Source organism: Phocoena phocoena, chromosome 5 (genome assembly GCF_963924675.1).
Source record: "Phocoena phocoena chromosome 5, mPhoPho1.1, whole genome shotgun sequence".
NCBI classification, from domain to species: Eukaryota; Metazoa; Chordata; class Mammalia; order Artiodactyla; family Phocoenidae; genus Phocoena; species Phocoena phocoena.
The window spans coordinates 114,114,192-114,127,672 of record NC_089223.1 but is presented as its reverse complement, the minus strand read 5'-3'; positions in this window follow the sequence as shown (position 1 = coordinate 114,127,672).

Below are 13,481 nucleotides of genomic sequence, written 5' to 3'. Positions count from 1 at the left end.
TTTATATTTCCACATCAGAACTGAGAAATAAAGTAAATTGGGAGATGACCTAAATCATAGTGTTCACGTTTCTCTTTTGTATTTAAGTTTTGCTTAACATCCATTTTATGTTGTTTATTTACTCAAGATTATGAAAAGGAGTTAATCATTTAAGCAGATTCAGATCTTCAAAAATCATGTTTTGGGGGGTAAATGAAATTATTGCACAAACATGATTGCATAATAGAGAAATGTAAAACTGAATGGTAACTCTGTTTCACACAAAAGAAGCATACATTGTACCTACTTAAGAAATAGAAGTCGTATATTCTAAAGAAAATGTTAATTTGGAAACAAGATATGGCAAAGCTGGTTTATACATCTTTGCATCACAGGCATTATACTTTTGTTCCTTTAAGTAAAAAATTTAGATCTTAAAAGTTTGCAAAAACTAGCACAATATTAAGGACAGGTGATATTTCATTTATCTTTATCTTGGGTATAACAGCAAAAAATATACTTAATTAAAAAACAGAAATAAGAATTCAGAAACAGGGAATCATACAAGCAGTATAATATTGGTTGTTTATTTCAAATATGAGGAAGAGAATTGACTAAATATATTTGGTGTAGAATTGTGGCGTAATTGGTGTTTTAACCTTAAGAATCACTGATGTTTCTCTGATGTCAACAGCAGAATGCTTGTCCTAAGAGCAAAGTAACCTGTGGTCTCTGTACTCAGCACTTCAGCTGTCTATGGAGAGGAAGTGCTGTGGGTCTATTTTTGCAATAAAAGCAAGAACATATCGCCCTCTAGTGTTGAAAAAGCTAGGAGATTGAAGGATTTTTCAGGAGTACAGAAAGAAGACATTTTAAAAAGCAAATGTCTTATTTTCTCTCTCTCAAATAAATGTGATATACCAATATTTAGGTTAACGTCTTGAATTCTAGAAACACAAATGCTAAACATGATTGATTAACCTATTTGTATGGCCCGTGTTTTAGGAAATGCTAAATAGATTGAGAATAAATTATTTCTTTTTAATATTTTACTTAAAAATTTTTTTTAAATTATATTACATTTTATTGTAGTTGTAAACTTTATGAATTAGTTATAATAATTTATATCCTAGTATTTATAATAGCTTTACTTATATTATAAAAATTAGTTGTAAGTATTCTTTTAATTGTTAAAAAGGTATTGAATAAAATTCTGTAGCATGGATCACTCAATTAGCAGAGGTGACTGTATGGGTCTTTTGTAGCCAGAGTCTATCCCTAGAGAAAAATCTTTTCCCTTCCCTGAAATTCAAGGCTGAGGATTATGTGAAAATTTTATTAGAAAAAGTCATCTAGAAAATAAAAGTAGGAAGTTAATGATTAAGGCAGAAAGAACAACATTTATCACTGTATTAATAAAATGAAAGACTGACACAAAGTAAATTGTGGGGGAAAATATACCAATATTAATATAATCCAATTTCTCCAGACTTCCACTGCCTGTAGGTACACATGGGCTCGGTTAATAATAAAGCACCTACATTATTGGCTCTTCTCTCTCATCACACAGTCATTTCAGTGCCCTTCAGGGTTTCATCTGTGCTTGTCAAATGGTAGGTCCATCCTGGCTTTCCTGCCTGTCACCAATCTCACTGCACAGAAATCACTGAATGTGTCCCAGCAAAGCCACTGCTGCAGGCACCCACCATGGAAACACAAGTGCACATGCAGAGTTGCGCCTTCCTATACCCCCAGTGCTCTATGTGCATGAGGGTCTTGAACAAATTTTGCAAATCAACTCAGGCAAGTGGATGGATGCGTATCTGCTGCTCCTTGAAGACTCAGGTTGATCAGAGATGCCAGTGCCTATCTCAGGGGTAGACAAAACTTTGACATTTGGGGATCCTGCCACCCTTTTTAATCCAAGTACTGTATTTTTCATTTCAATAACAGATTAACATGAATATGGTATTTTAAAGAATTATTTACATGTATCTTCTGACAAATTTGGACTCATGAGAAACAACTGATGCATCATAATATTTTAGTTATAAGTAAACTTAGAGATAATTTGGTGCAATTGATTTTCCAATTTTCAAAATCTTAGGTTTGAATTCTGAGATCATTGTTCCAATAGAACTATTACAAATATACTAACATGGAATATAAATTTAACTGATTTAGTCAAGATTATTAAGTTTCAACTATGTGTCTAATTTAGTATTGGGTTACGCTTGAGGGGAGGGAAAGTAGTTTAGTGTGAAAAGAGAAGTTTAATAAACAGACTAGTCTATTGAAAATGTACCCACAATCATCTTGGGAAGACTTAAATACGTTTAACAAAAATGTAAGGGTATCACAAAAAATATATGGACGACATATTCTTCAGCTATTTAGAGGAAGAGTGGTTATCAGGGATCAGAATGAATAGGGAAGGCTTATTATTCACAAAATTACAGAATTTTAGAGTTTGAAGCAACCTTAATATTATCAAATTCACCTCCTTTTAAATTTTTTACTTAGATTTTTTGTGCTTTTTATAAATATACTTCATGGTTCCTGCAGAAAATTCAAATGATATAGAAAAGTATAAGGAAGACATAGATGATCAATCTCTTAATGAGTATCCTTTCAAATCTCCCCTTTTTAATGGATACATGGAAATAGAAAGATAAACAGCTACTTTTCTTTAGTTTCCCAATGAAGAAATTGAAGCTCAGACTTTTTCTCCCACCCCACAAGTTTCTGGAGAAGATAGCATTTGAGCTATTCCTTGAGGTAGAGAAAAAAGTTTAATATATGCAAGATGTGAATAAGTTGCTGATTTAGCATAAATCAGCATTGTTTCATACATGAGACAAAGACTCTTTGCTTGACCAAACTCTAAGCAGGCTTCTGAACATTCTCCCAGGTGTGCACTTTCTTGCAAAATCTAGTTTTCACAAGAATCCTGCTCACTCAGTTTACCCAGAACCCCTTCACCCCCACCTCAATATCTGATCACCCTCAGTATCCAATCGGTTTCCTCATCCTCCACCATCCCCAAGACGATGTCTCATAATCCCAGCCTGTCTTTAGCAAGAATCCCGTTAGGTAGTTTTAGCTAGAACCTCCCTTACATAGAATGTTTCCTCTTAGTAATTTTCCATTCACTGACTCCCACTCTGATTCTTGGCTATAAATTCCTACTTGCCCATACTGTATTCAGAGTTCAGCCCATCTCTCTCCACCACTATAAAACCCCATTGCAGTGGTCCCTATACCTATCACAGTGGTCTTGAGTAAAGTCTACCTGACCACCTTTAAGTGTCATTGAATGTTTTTTTGTTAACATATGGCTTACAAGGTGGTCTACAGTGTGCTGAAGATTCAATTCTGAATAAATCACAGTCCCTGGCTTCATGGGAATTCATGAGTAATTAAATTGAAACTCATTTAAACTAACGTTTGCAAGGCAGGGGAGGGAGAGTGATTTTCTTGTTGTGGCTTTATCTAAACTGAATCTCTAAAAGTGAAACAGAGCTGGTCAAACTTAGAAAGAGGAGAGACAGCATTGGTCATTCCAGAACTGCAAACGGGTCAACATGTAAAGTGCAGGAATAACAAGATGAAAGAATTTTGCAAGAGAAAACCTTCAAAAAGTTTGACTTTAAAGGTGCAGAGAAAGATTAAGGCAGTAGCTAGGGCTGGGGTAGGGGGCAACTGTGAGAGGAACTTGTATGAACACAGGTGTGAGTTAAATTTGTGAAGAAGATTATAGTCTTAAACTAAAATAAATACAGGACAGGCAGATAGACTTAAATTAGTGAGCAAATGGTGGCGACTAAAGCCATTCAGATATTAAAATATTGTAATTACCAGACAAAACGTATGCAAACACTGTTTATAGTGAATTACTAACATGATTATCCCCAGTTTTTAACTAAATCCTCAGAAAAGAGAGGTTGAAGTTCTAGAAAAGACTTAGGGGTGAAAGGAAATAAAATAACTTTAAAAGAGATATATATTTTCCACAGAACCAGGAAGCAAGTAAGTAAGTAAAGTGATACTTCCTTAGGTTTGAGCAACATTGATGGGAGTCAGTTTGGCTCCCTGGGTGATGTTTAGCTGGTTCAACCCTCACTTTCTATTTTCTTTGTAGCGTAAATTGAGGAGTTAGGTGATGGGTCTACCAGGTTTAAAAAGGTATTGAAATCATCCGAGTGTATATAGTTGGGGGAAAAGAAATGAAAAAAACAATGATGGATATAAGAAGGACTTCTCAATCACGCGTTCCTTTTATTATAACTAGTTATGTTATAATTTTAAGTTAAAAGGTAGGATAAAAATTATGTTTATCGTGTAATCACAGCTACATAAAACCAGATTACAAACTACATATCGAGAAGACACTAGGAAGAAATATATGAGAGGATTTTGTTGAGCAATGTTCATTTCATTTTTATTTTTCTAGGTTTTCAAATTTTTCATGCTTCTGTAATAAGATTTATTTAATAATTTGCACAAAGAAAGTAGTAGTGTCAGCTTTTAAAATTTTTTTCATTTCACCTTTGTAGATGAGACAGCTTATAGAAAAAGAGCCTACTTTTGAGAGAAAATGGTTAAGATTATATCTAAATAAGGAAGCAAACCATTGTATTTCCTCAGTCATCTTTTGTAGCTCCCATGTAAATTGTTTATATGGAGAGAAAATAAAATGGTGATAGGAAATACTGTCATATAGATTGGCTGATTAATGGCCACACTTCACAATAAATTCATTAGCACAAGTTTTATATCCAGTGTTAAAAAAATAAAAAAGACTTTCTAGAAATGAAAGAAAAATAGATAGTAAATTAAAAGAAGAAATTAAGAACAAATGAAAGCAAAATAAGGTAGGTTTTTTGTTTTTTGTTTTATGATGAGATGATATACAGCTGAATTTGTAGATGTACATGGAAAATAGTAGGCTGTTAATAAACGTGGATACATTTATGTGTTGAATGAATGTTGGATGAATGCCTTTGCTTCTTACCTAAAGGAGAAAATAGAAGCATATCCAAAATTGAATTTTAGACAGCTTATCTGGTCCTAGTTTGATTTTGAATGTCCCATTGTAAATATTACCCCCAAATCTAGACAAAAATGAGACAGATGCCACAGATGTATCCAAAGTCATCCCAAGTTTCTAAGGGAGTTGCCTGGATTTCAGGAATCTCTAGGAAAGATACAGGCATTTCAAAGAGGTTTAATTCTACTTAATTCTGGACCATACTGGAGATATCATTATTTCAGTAGTGTTAAGGGCAAAAAATCAATAATGAAATTTTAAATATAAATACAAACAGTTTTACACAATGATTATTTTACTAGATCACCCCACTTGGTCACAAATAGCATTTCTGCTACTCTATCTAGAAATCTTATGTGGTAAAGCAGAATAAATATCCATTTAGTATTTTCCTTCTCAAAGTTCCCATGTTTTTCTGATAAACAAGATAAATATATAGATATTTACAGTTTGATTTTAATAAAAATGGATTCTTTTTGAAAAATCATATTGTTTCTCTGCTTTAGAAAACAAGACCTAGGAAAATGGTAAATAGGCACTATATATATCTCTAAGAAATGATGAGAAAAGACATCAACTGAAATTTACTTTTCTATTTACTGAGTTGCCTTTTGAAGTGTGAATATAGCTGATAGCTCAGAGCTATGCACCTAGTATAATATGATGTTACAATATACTATGGTGGTAGTAATGTTATCATTATGTTTGAAGTGACACTTTTAGGAGTTGTACTGATAAAAATGCACACTTGAGGACTGAAATAAGTGTATATTATGTCACTGAAGTCAAGAAAATATGAAATGTATAAAAGTTAAGTAATAGTCAACTGGTTATTTACAAGGGTAGAAAATATCCTTATTGCAGAAAATCATAAAATAAATATACTTCTTTGATTTTGAGTAAATATAACAATTACTCATCACTTTACACCTTTATTTGAAAGAAGTTATATATGCGGCTTTGGTTGTTGCCAAGAATAATATCACAATACTTTGTGTCCTGGAAGCTGAAAGGAGCGCCAAGTGACCAAACTACATGTTATCAACCAATTCCTAACTTGAGTCAATAGTGGATATTTTCAGGAACCACTTGGAATCATAGGAGACTACATTCATCTACAGCTAAAACGTCTTCAGTATTTATAAAACCAGGTTAAACGATTTGAATTATCTGTGCTCTCTTGAGTAGTGTTTCGCAAAAACTTTAGACCCTGATTCAGAATAAAAAATAATCTTGCATTGGGACCCAGAACACAAATAAATACACACACACACACATACACACACACACACACACACACACCAAACATGTTTCCTAAAGCACTATTTACCTTTACACTTCGTGAAGTACATCAATATTTCTATTCTCATCTATTTTCTTTTCTTTTATGTGGTGTTGACCTATAATTTGAAAAAAAAAAAGAGTATCTCTCTTGAAATATGGTTATAAATTTTGGAATTCTCCCCTAGAGATTGAAGGTGCCATTAATATATTTGAATGAATGGTTAACTGTGTACATAGTACAGTTTTTAATTAAAAACACTGCTTTATTTATATGAAATATAAGCTAATTCTTCATAATATTCCTAAGGGCAAACAAAAATCTCATGAAGCATGTAGAAATGGGTTACTTGATAAAATGTTTTCCCCCCCATGTATCATGAAAAGTCAAAGGTGGTCAAATTATTGCAATTCTTATGTCATCCCAACTTACAACACAGCTTCTTTTGATCTGATCCAATTCACTTATAGATGTTTTCTGCATTTTTGTTAGATATTTTTAGCTTTGAATATCTGAATTGTTAAAGTTGAAATAAAACTTGCCAATATTTGTGTTAAAGTACTTAATTACAGTAACTGTTAAGAGTTTGGTTTCAACTAACTTAATTTTTATTTTTCTGATCAGTGCAACTGTGAGAAAATAGAACTCTAGCATCACAAATCACTCATGGTATAATCTCAGTCTTTTTCCTACACCCTCTAAACTTCAATTTCTTCATTTAAAAAATAGACTAATAATGGCTAAACAGGATGATGAATGCAAAGAAAGTAGCATAATGACTGGCAAGTAGTAGCTACTCATTAAATGCTGGTAAATAGTTTCTCTTTTTTTTTCAATTTCAGCTGAACTTTAAGAGCCTCTTGGATGTTCTGTATAGTTCATCAGTTCATGTTCAAGAAAGAAACAATCACACATACAATCATTGCAATTCTTAGCCCCTGGCTTACTTCTGAATTTCCTTCTTGCCAAAAATCACTCTAGTACCTGCAGTTGCTTTGTTCACTAATTTCTCTGCTGCTACCTGATATTACTAAAAATTTACAATGATTGAGACCCCTTGGTAAATGGACTTTGCAGACTATTTTAGAAAATCTATAAACACAGTTTGGAAATAAGTCAAAGAGCGATTTTAAAACAGATACACAGAACAATAATTTTTTCATACTATCTAATCTTAAAAGAGGGAAATTCTGGGAACTATTTGTTCCACTATTATTGATATGATGAGTCACACTTGGAAGATCAGAAGTTAAAAAAAGAAAAAGAATGAGAACAAGGAAAGCAGCACCTAAAAATGCCTTGCTTTTTTTCTCATCAAAGTCTGCACAGGGATCACACAACTGGAATTTTGGGATAGATTGTTGCCAAAATAATGAGAAGGTCTCCCTTTCCAAATTTTTAACAATAGATTTATTAGGATATGTGAAAGCCAGATTCAGCAGAATTGGGATCAAAGTCTATTTAACTTGCTTGGTATGGTGCTTGAGGAAATATCAGTTCTTCACAGATACAGTTTACTCAGTCATCCACACATTTGTCCATTCATTCGGTAACAAAAGACCAACATCATGGTGGAAGGGGAAAGCAGACAAAGTGCTCCTGTTTGTGCCAATTCGTTGCTAACTGGTCTCAGGTTCATCCTTCACAATGCATTTTATTAAGGTAAAATTAAAATTTAACATATCACCTAGACTCCTTAAAAACACATGCCACATAACTTTTAGACTTTTGGAGCAGCATTTTAATGTCTTCACCATTATCTTTAAATGAATATTCTTAGTTTTATATGACTCATTTAACATACATGTGTCTTTAAAAATAATCTCGATTGTCTTATTTGACCTTTCCAAGATGCTTAAGTTGGCGTTCCTACCTCCTTGCACTTTGCCTTGCCTTTTTTTTTTTTTTTTTAATGGTCACAGTACTAGATAGGCATATAGAAAACCTACTTTTCCTCCTGTGTGTTTCTCCTTTCCTCTCGCACTACTATCACACTCATAACACTTCCAACACAAGGTGTGTGCGGTTCTCCCACACACACCAAGCAGTGCTTTGTGACACCAGCCAGGCGTCCTACAATTCAAATTTGACACTAACTGGAGTTAGCACAGACCCCATAGGTTAGAGGCTCGGTCCCATGAGACTGCTCCCCTCTTCAGATCCAATCACAAGTAGTAGGTCCCTGGCTCTGTCCAACTTGGCTACAGATCAGAGGTCCCCATGACGCCCCACCTTGGATTTGATTATTTGCTAAAACAGCTCACAGAACTCAAGGAAACACCTGCTTAGTTTTACCAGTTTATTATATGATAAAGGATACAGATGAACAACTAGATGAAGAGATCCATAAGGCAAGGGCTGGTACAGTCCTGAGAGTAGGACCTTCTGTCCTCACAGAGTTGGAGGTGTGTCACCCTCCCAGTGAGTGGATGTGTTCCCAAACCTAGAAGCTCTCTAAACCCAGTACTTTGGGAGGTTTTATAGAGGCTTCATTGCATTGGCGTGATCAGTCATTTCTAGCCCCTCTCCACTTTCTAGAGGATAGGGCTGGGCTGAAAGTTCCAAGCTTCTAACTATTGTTTGGTCTTTCTGGTGCCCAGCTCCCATCCAGGAACCCACTAACTGTTGCCTCTGAAGCTGAATCCAGCCTGTGTACCCTGATACTGAATTAAGTCTCTGAGACAGAATTTTGGGTGAAGTAGAAAAGAATAGCTTTATTGCTTTGCCAGACAAAGGGAGCCACAGTGGGCTAATACCCTTAAAACTGTGTGTCCCAACCTGAAGTAAGGGGTTTAATGGTAGTGGTTCAAAGAGAGCATGATCAGCTCATGGACATTCTTCTGATTGGTTGGTGGTGAGGTGAGTGGGAGTCAGCATCATCAACCTTCTGATTCCAACAGTCTGGGGTCTACGTGCCTGTGGGCACCATATCGAAGTTAACTGTTAACTTCTACGGCCTGGTAGGGGTTTCAGTATTTGCAAAACAGTTCAAAGATATTGTGTGTATCCCTTGTTGGGGAACCAGAACCTTGCCCCAAGGCTGCACTATTGTTTCTCTTGACTGTTGTTTCTCCCTTGTCTTGTATCCCCTCCCTTCCCTAATGAACAATTGCTTGAACCTGCCGGTTGGAACTCAGGGAAGGTCATGGAGGCTGAATGAAGACTATTTCCTGTATTCAAATAAGTGGGGGGCACAGGAAGGCTTTTGTGCCCAGTAGCCCCACAGGGTCCTGCTCATATCACCTCATTAGGACGAAAGACACTCGTATCACCAAGGAAATTACAAGGGATTTAGGAGCTCAGTGCCAGGAACTGGGGGCAGAGATCAATATACATTGTTGGGGCTCAGGGCAGCCACCCCAAATGTGCCAAAGTGGCATATTGATTATTTGGAATTAAAGTTACTTAAGAAACAGCCAGTGTGAGAAGAACACTCTACCTCTACTTTGTCTCCAGAAATTAGGAAATAATCTCCCATGTGAAAGGTACCTTCCCTGAAGCAGGAGGTAAGGAGACATCTTTATCACCAGAGATAGGGAATTCAGAGTAGAAAAGGCTGTGTAAACAAACTGCTTAGATTCTACACTAACTAGTACCCAAGCCCAAGTTTCTTTGTCTGTCAATTACTCTCAAATTTATTGTTTCTTTGCCTAAAAGCTGCTTGCTTTGGTCACTTTTTTTTTTTCACATCTTTATTGGAGTATAATTGCTTTACAATGGTGTGTTACTTTCTGCCTTATAACAAAGTGAATCAGTTATACATATACATATGTTCCCATATCTCTTCCCTCTTGCATCTCCCTCCCTCCCACCCTCCCTATCCCACCCCTCTAGGTGGTCACAAAGCACCGAGCTGATCTTCCTGTGCTATGTGGTTGCTTCCCACTAGCTATCTATTTTACGTTTGGTAGTGTATATATGTCCATGCCACTCGCTCACTTTGTCACAGCTTACCCTTCCCCCTCGCCATATCCTCAAGTCCATTCTCTAGTAGGTCTGTGTCTTTATTCCTGTCTTACCCCTAGGTTCTTCATGACATTTTTTTTCTCTTAGATTCCATATATATGTGTTAGCATACGGTATTTGTCTTTCTCTTTCTGACTTACTTCACTCTGTATGACAGACTCTAGGTCCATCCACCTCACTTCAAATAACTCAATTTCGTTTCTTTCTATGGCTGAGTAATATTCCATTGTATATGTACCACATCTTCTTTATCCATTCATCTGATGATGGACACTTAGGTTGTTTCTATCTCCAGGCTATTGTAAATAGAGCTGCAATTAACATTTTGGTACATGACTCTTTTTGAATTATGGTTTTCTCAGGGTATATGCACAGTAGTGGGATTGCTGGGTCATATGGTAGTTCTATTTGCAGTTTTTTAAGGAACCTCCATACTGTTCTCCATAGTGGCTGTACCAGTTCACATTCCCACCAGCAGTGCAAGAGTGTTCCCTTTTCTCCACACCCTCTTCAGCATTTATTGTTTCGAAATTTTTTTGTTCTAGTTCTGTGAAAAATGCCAGTGGTAGTTTGATAGGGATTGCACTGAATCTGTAGATTGCTTTGGATAGTAGAGTCATTTTCACAATGTTGATTCTTCCAATCCAAGAACATGGTATATCTCTCCATCTATTTGTATCATCTTTAATTTCTTTCATCAGTGTCTTATAATTTTCTGCATACAGGTCTTTTGTCTCCTTAGGTAGGTTTATTCCTAGATATTTTATTCCTTTTGTTGCAATGGTAAATGGGAAAGTTTTCTTGATTTCACTTTCAGATTTTTCATCATTAGTGTATAGGAATGCAAGAGATTTCTGTGCATTAATTTTGTATCCTGTTACTTTACCAAATTCATTGATTAGCTCTAGTAGTTTTCTGGTAGCATATTTAGGATTCTCTATGTATAGCATCATGTTATATGCAAACAGTGACAGCTTTACTTCTACTTTTCTGATTTGGATTCCTTTTATTTCCATTTTTTCTCTGATTGCTGTGGGTAAAACTCCAAAAACTATGTTGAATAAGAGTGGTGAGAGTGGGCAACCTTGTCTTGTTCCTGATCTTAGTGGAAATGGTTTCAGTTTTTCACCATTGAGGACGATGTTGGCTGTGGGTTTGTCATATATGGCCTTTATTATGTTGAGGAAAGTTCCCTCTATGCCTACGTTCTGCAGGGTTTTTATCATAAATGGGTGTTGAATTTTGTCGAAAGCTTTCTCTGCATCTATTGAGATGATCATATGGCTTTTCTCCTTCAATTTGTTAATATGGTGTATCACATTGACTGATTTGCATATATTGAAGAACCCTTGCATTCCTGGAATAAACCCCACTTGATCATGGTGTATGATCCTTTTAATGTGCTGGATTCTGCTTGCTAGTGTTTTGCTGAGGATTTTTGAATCTATGTTCATCACTGGTATTGGCCTGTAGTTTTCTTTCTTTGTGACATCCTTGTGTAGTTTTGGTATCAGGGTGATAGTGGCCTCGTAGAATGAGTTTGGGAGTGTTCCTCCCTCTGCTATATTTTGGAAGCGTTTCAGAAGGATAGGTGTTAGCTCTTCTCTAAATGTTTGATAGAATTCGCCTATGAAGCCATCTGGTCCTGGCCTTTTGTTTGTTGGAAGATTTTTAATCACAGTTTCAATTTCAGTGCTTGTGATTGGTCTGTTCATATTTTCTATTTCTTCCTGATTCAGTCTTGGCAGGTTGTGCATTTCTAAGAATTTGTCCATTTCTTCCAGGTTGTCCATTTTATTGGCATAGAGTTGCTTGTAGTAATCTCTCATGATCTTTTTTATTTCTGCAGTGTCAGTTGTTACTTCTCCTTTTTCATTTCTAATTCTATTGATTTGAGGCTTCTCCCTTTTTTTCTTGATGAGTCTGGCTAATGGTTTATCAAGTTTGTTTATCTTCTCAAAGAACCAGCTTTTAGTTTTATTGATCCTTGCTATAATTTCCTTCATTTCCTTTTCATTTATTTCTGATCTGATCTTTATGATTTCTTTCCTGCTGCTAACTTTGGGGGGGTTTTGTTCTTCTTTCTCTAATTGCTTCAGTTGCAAGGTTAGGTTGTTTATTCAAGATGTTTCCTGTTTCTTAAGGTAGGATTGTATTGCTATAAACTTCCCCCTTAGAACTGCTTTTGCTGCATCCCATAGGTTTTGGGTCGTCGTGTCTCCATTGTCATTTGTTTCTAGGTATTTTTTTATTTCCTCTTTGATTTATTCAGTGATCACTTGGTTATTAAGTAGTGTATTGTTTAGCCTCCATGTGTTTGTATTTTTTACAGATCTTTTCCTGTAATTGATATCTAGTCTCATAGTGTTGTGGTTGGAAAAGATACTTGATACAATTTCAATTTTCTTAAATTTACCAAGGCTTGATTTGTGACCCAAGATATGATCTATCCTGGAGAATGTTCCATGAGCACTTGAGAAAAATGTGTATTCTGTTGTTTTTGGATGGAATGTCTAATAAATATCAATTAAGTTCATCTTGTTTAATGTATCATTTAAAGCTTGTGTTTCCTTGTTTATTTTCATTTTGGATGATCTGTCCATGGGTGAAAGTGGGGTGTTAAAGTCCCCTGCTATGGTTGTGTTACTGTCGATTTCCCCCTTTATGGATGTTAGTATTTGCCTTATGCATTGAGGTGCTCCTATGTTGGGTGCATAAATATTTACAATTGTTATATCTTCTTCTTGGATCGATTCCTTGATCATTATGTAGTGTCCTTCTTTGTCTCTTGTAATAGTCTTTATTTTAAAGTCTGTTTTGTCTGATATGAGAATTGCTACTCCAGCTTTCTTTTGGTTTCCATTTGCATGAAATATCGTTTTCCATCCCCTCACTTTCAGTCTCTATGTGTCTCTAGGTCTGAAGTGGGTCTCTTGTAGACAGCAAATATATGGGTCTTGTTTTTGTATCCATTCAGCCAGTCTGTGTCTTTGGGTGGGAGCATTTAATCCATTTACATTTAAGGTAATTATCAATATATATGTTCCTATTCCCATTTTCTTAATTGTTTTGGGTTTGTTATTGTAGGTCTTTTCCTTCTGTTGTGTTTCTTGCCTAGAGAAGATCCTTTAGCATTTGTTGTAAAGCTGGTTTGGTGGTGCTGAACTCTCTCAGCTTTTGCTTGTCTGTAAAGGTTTTAATTTC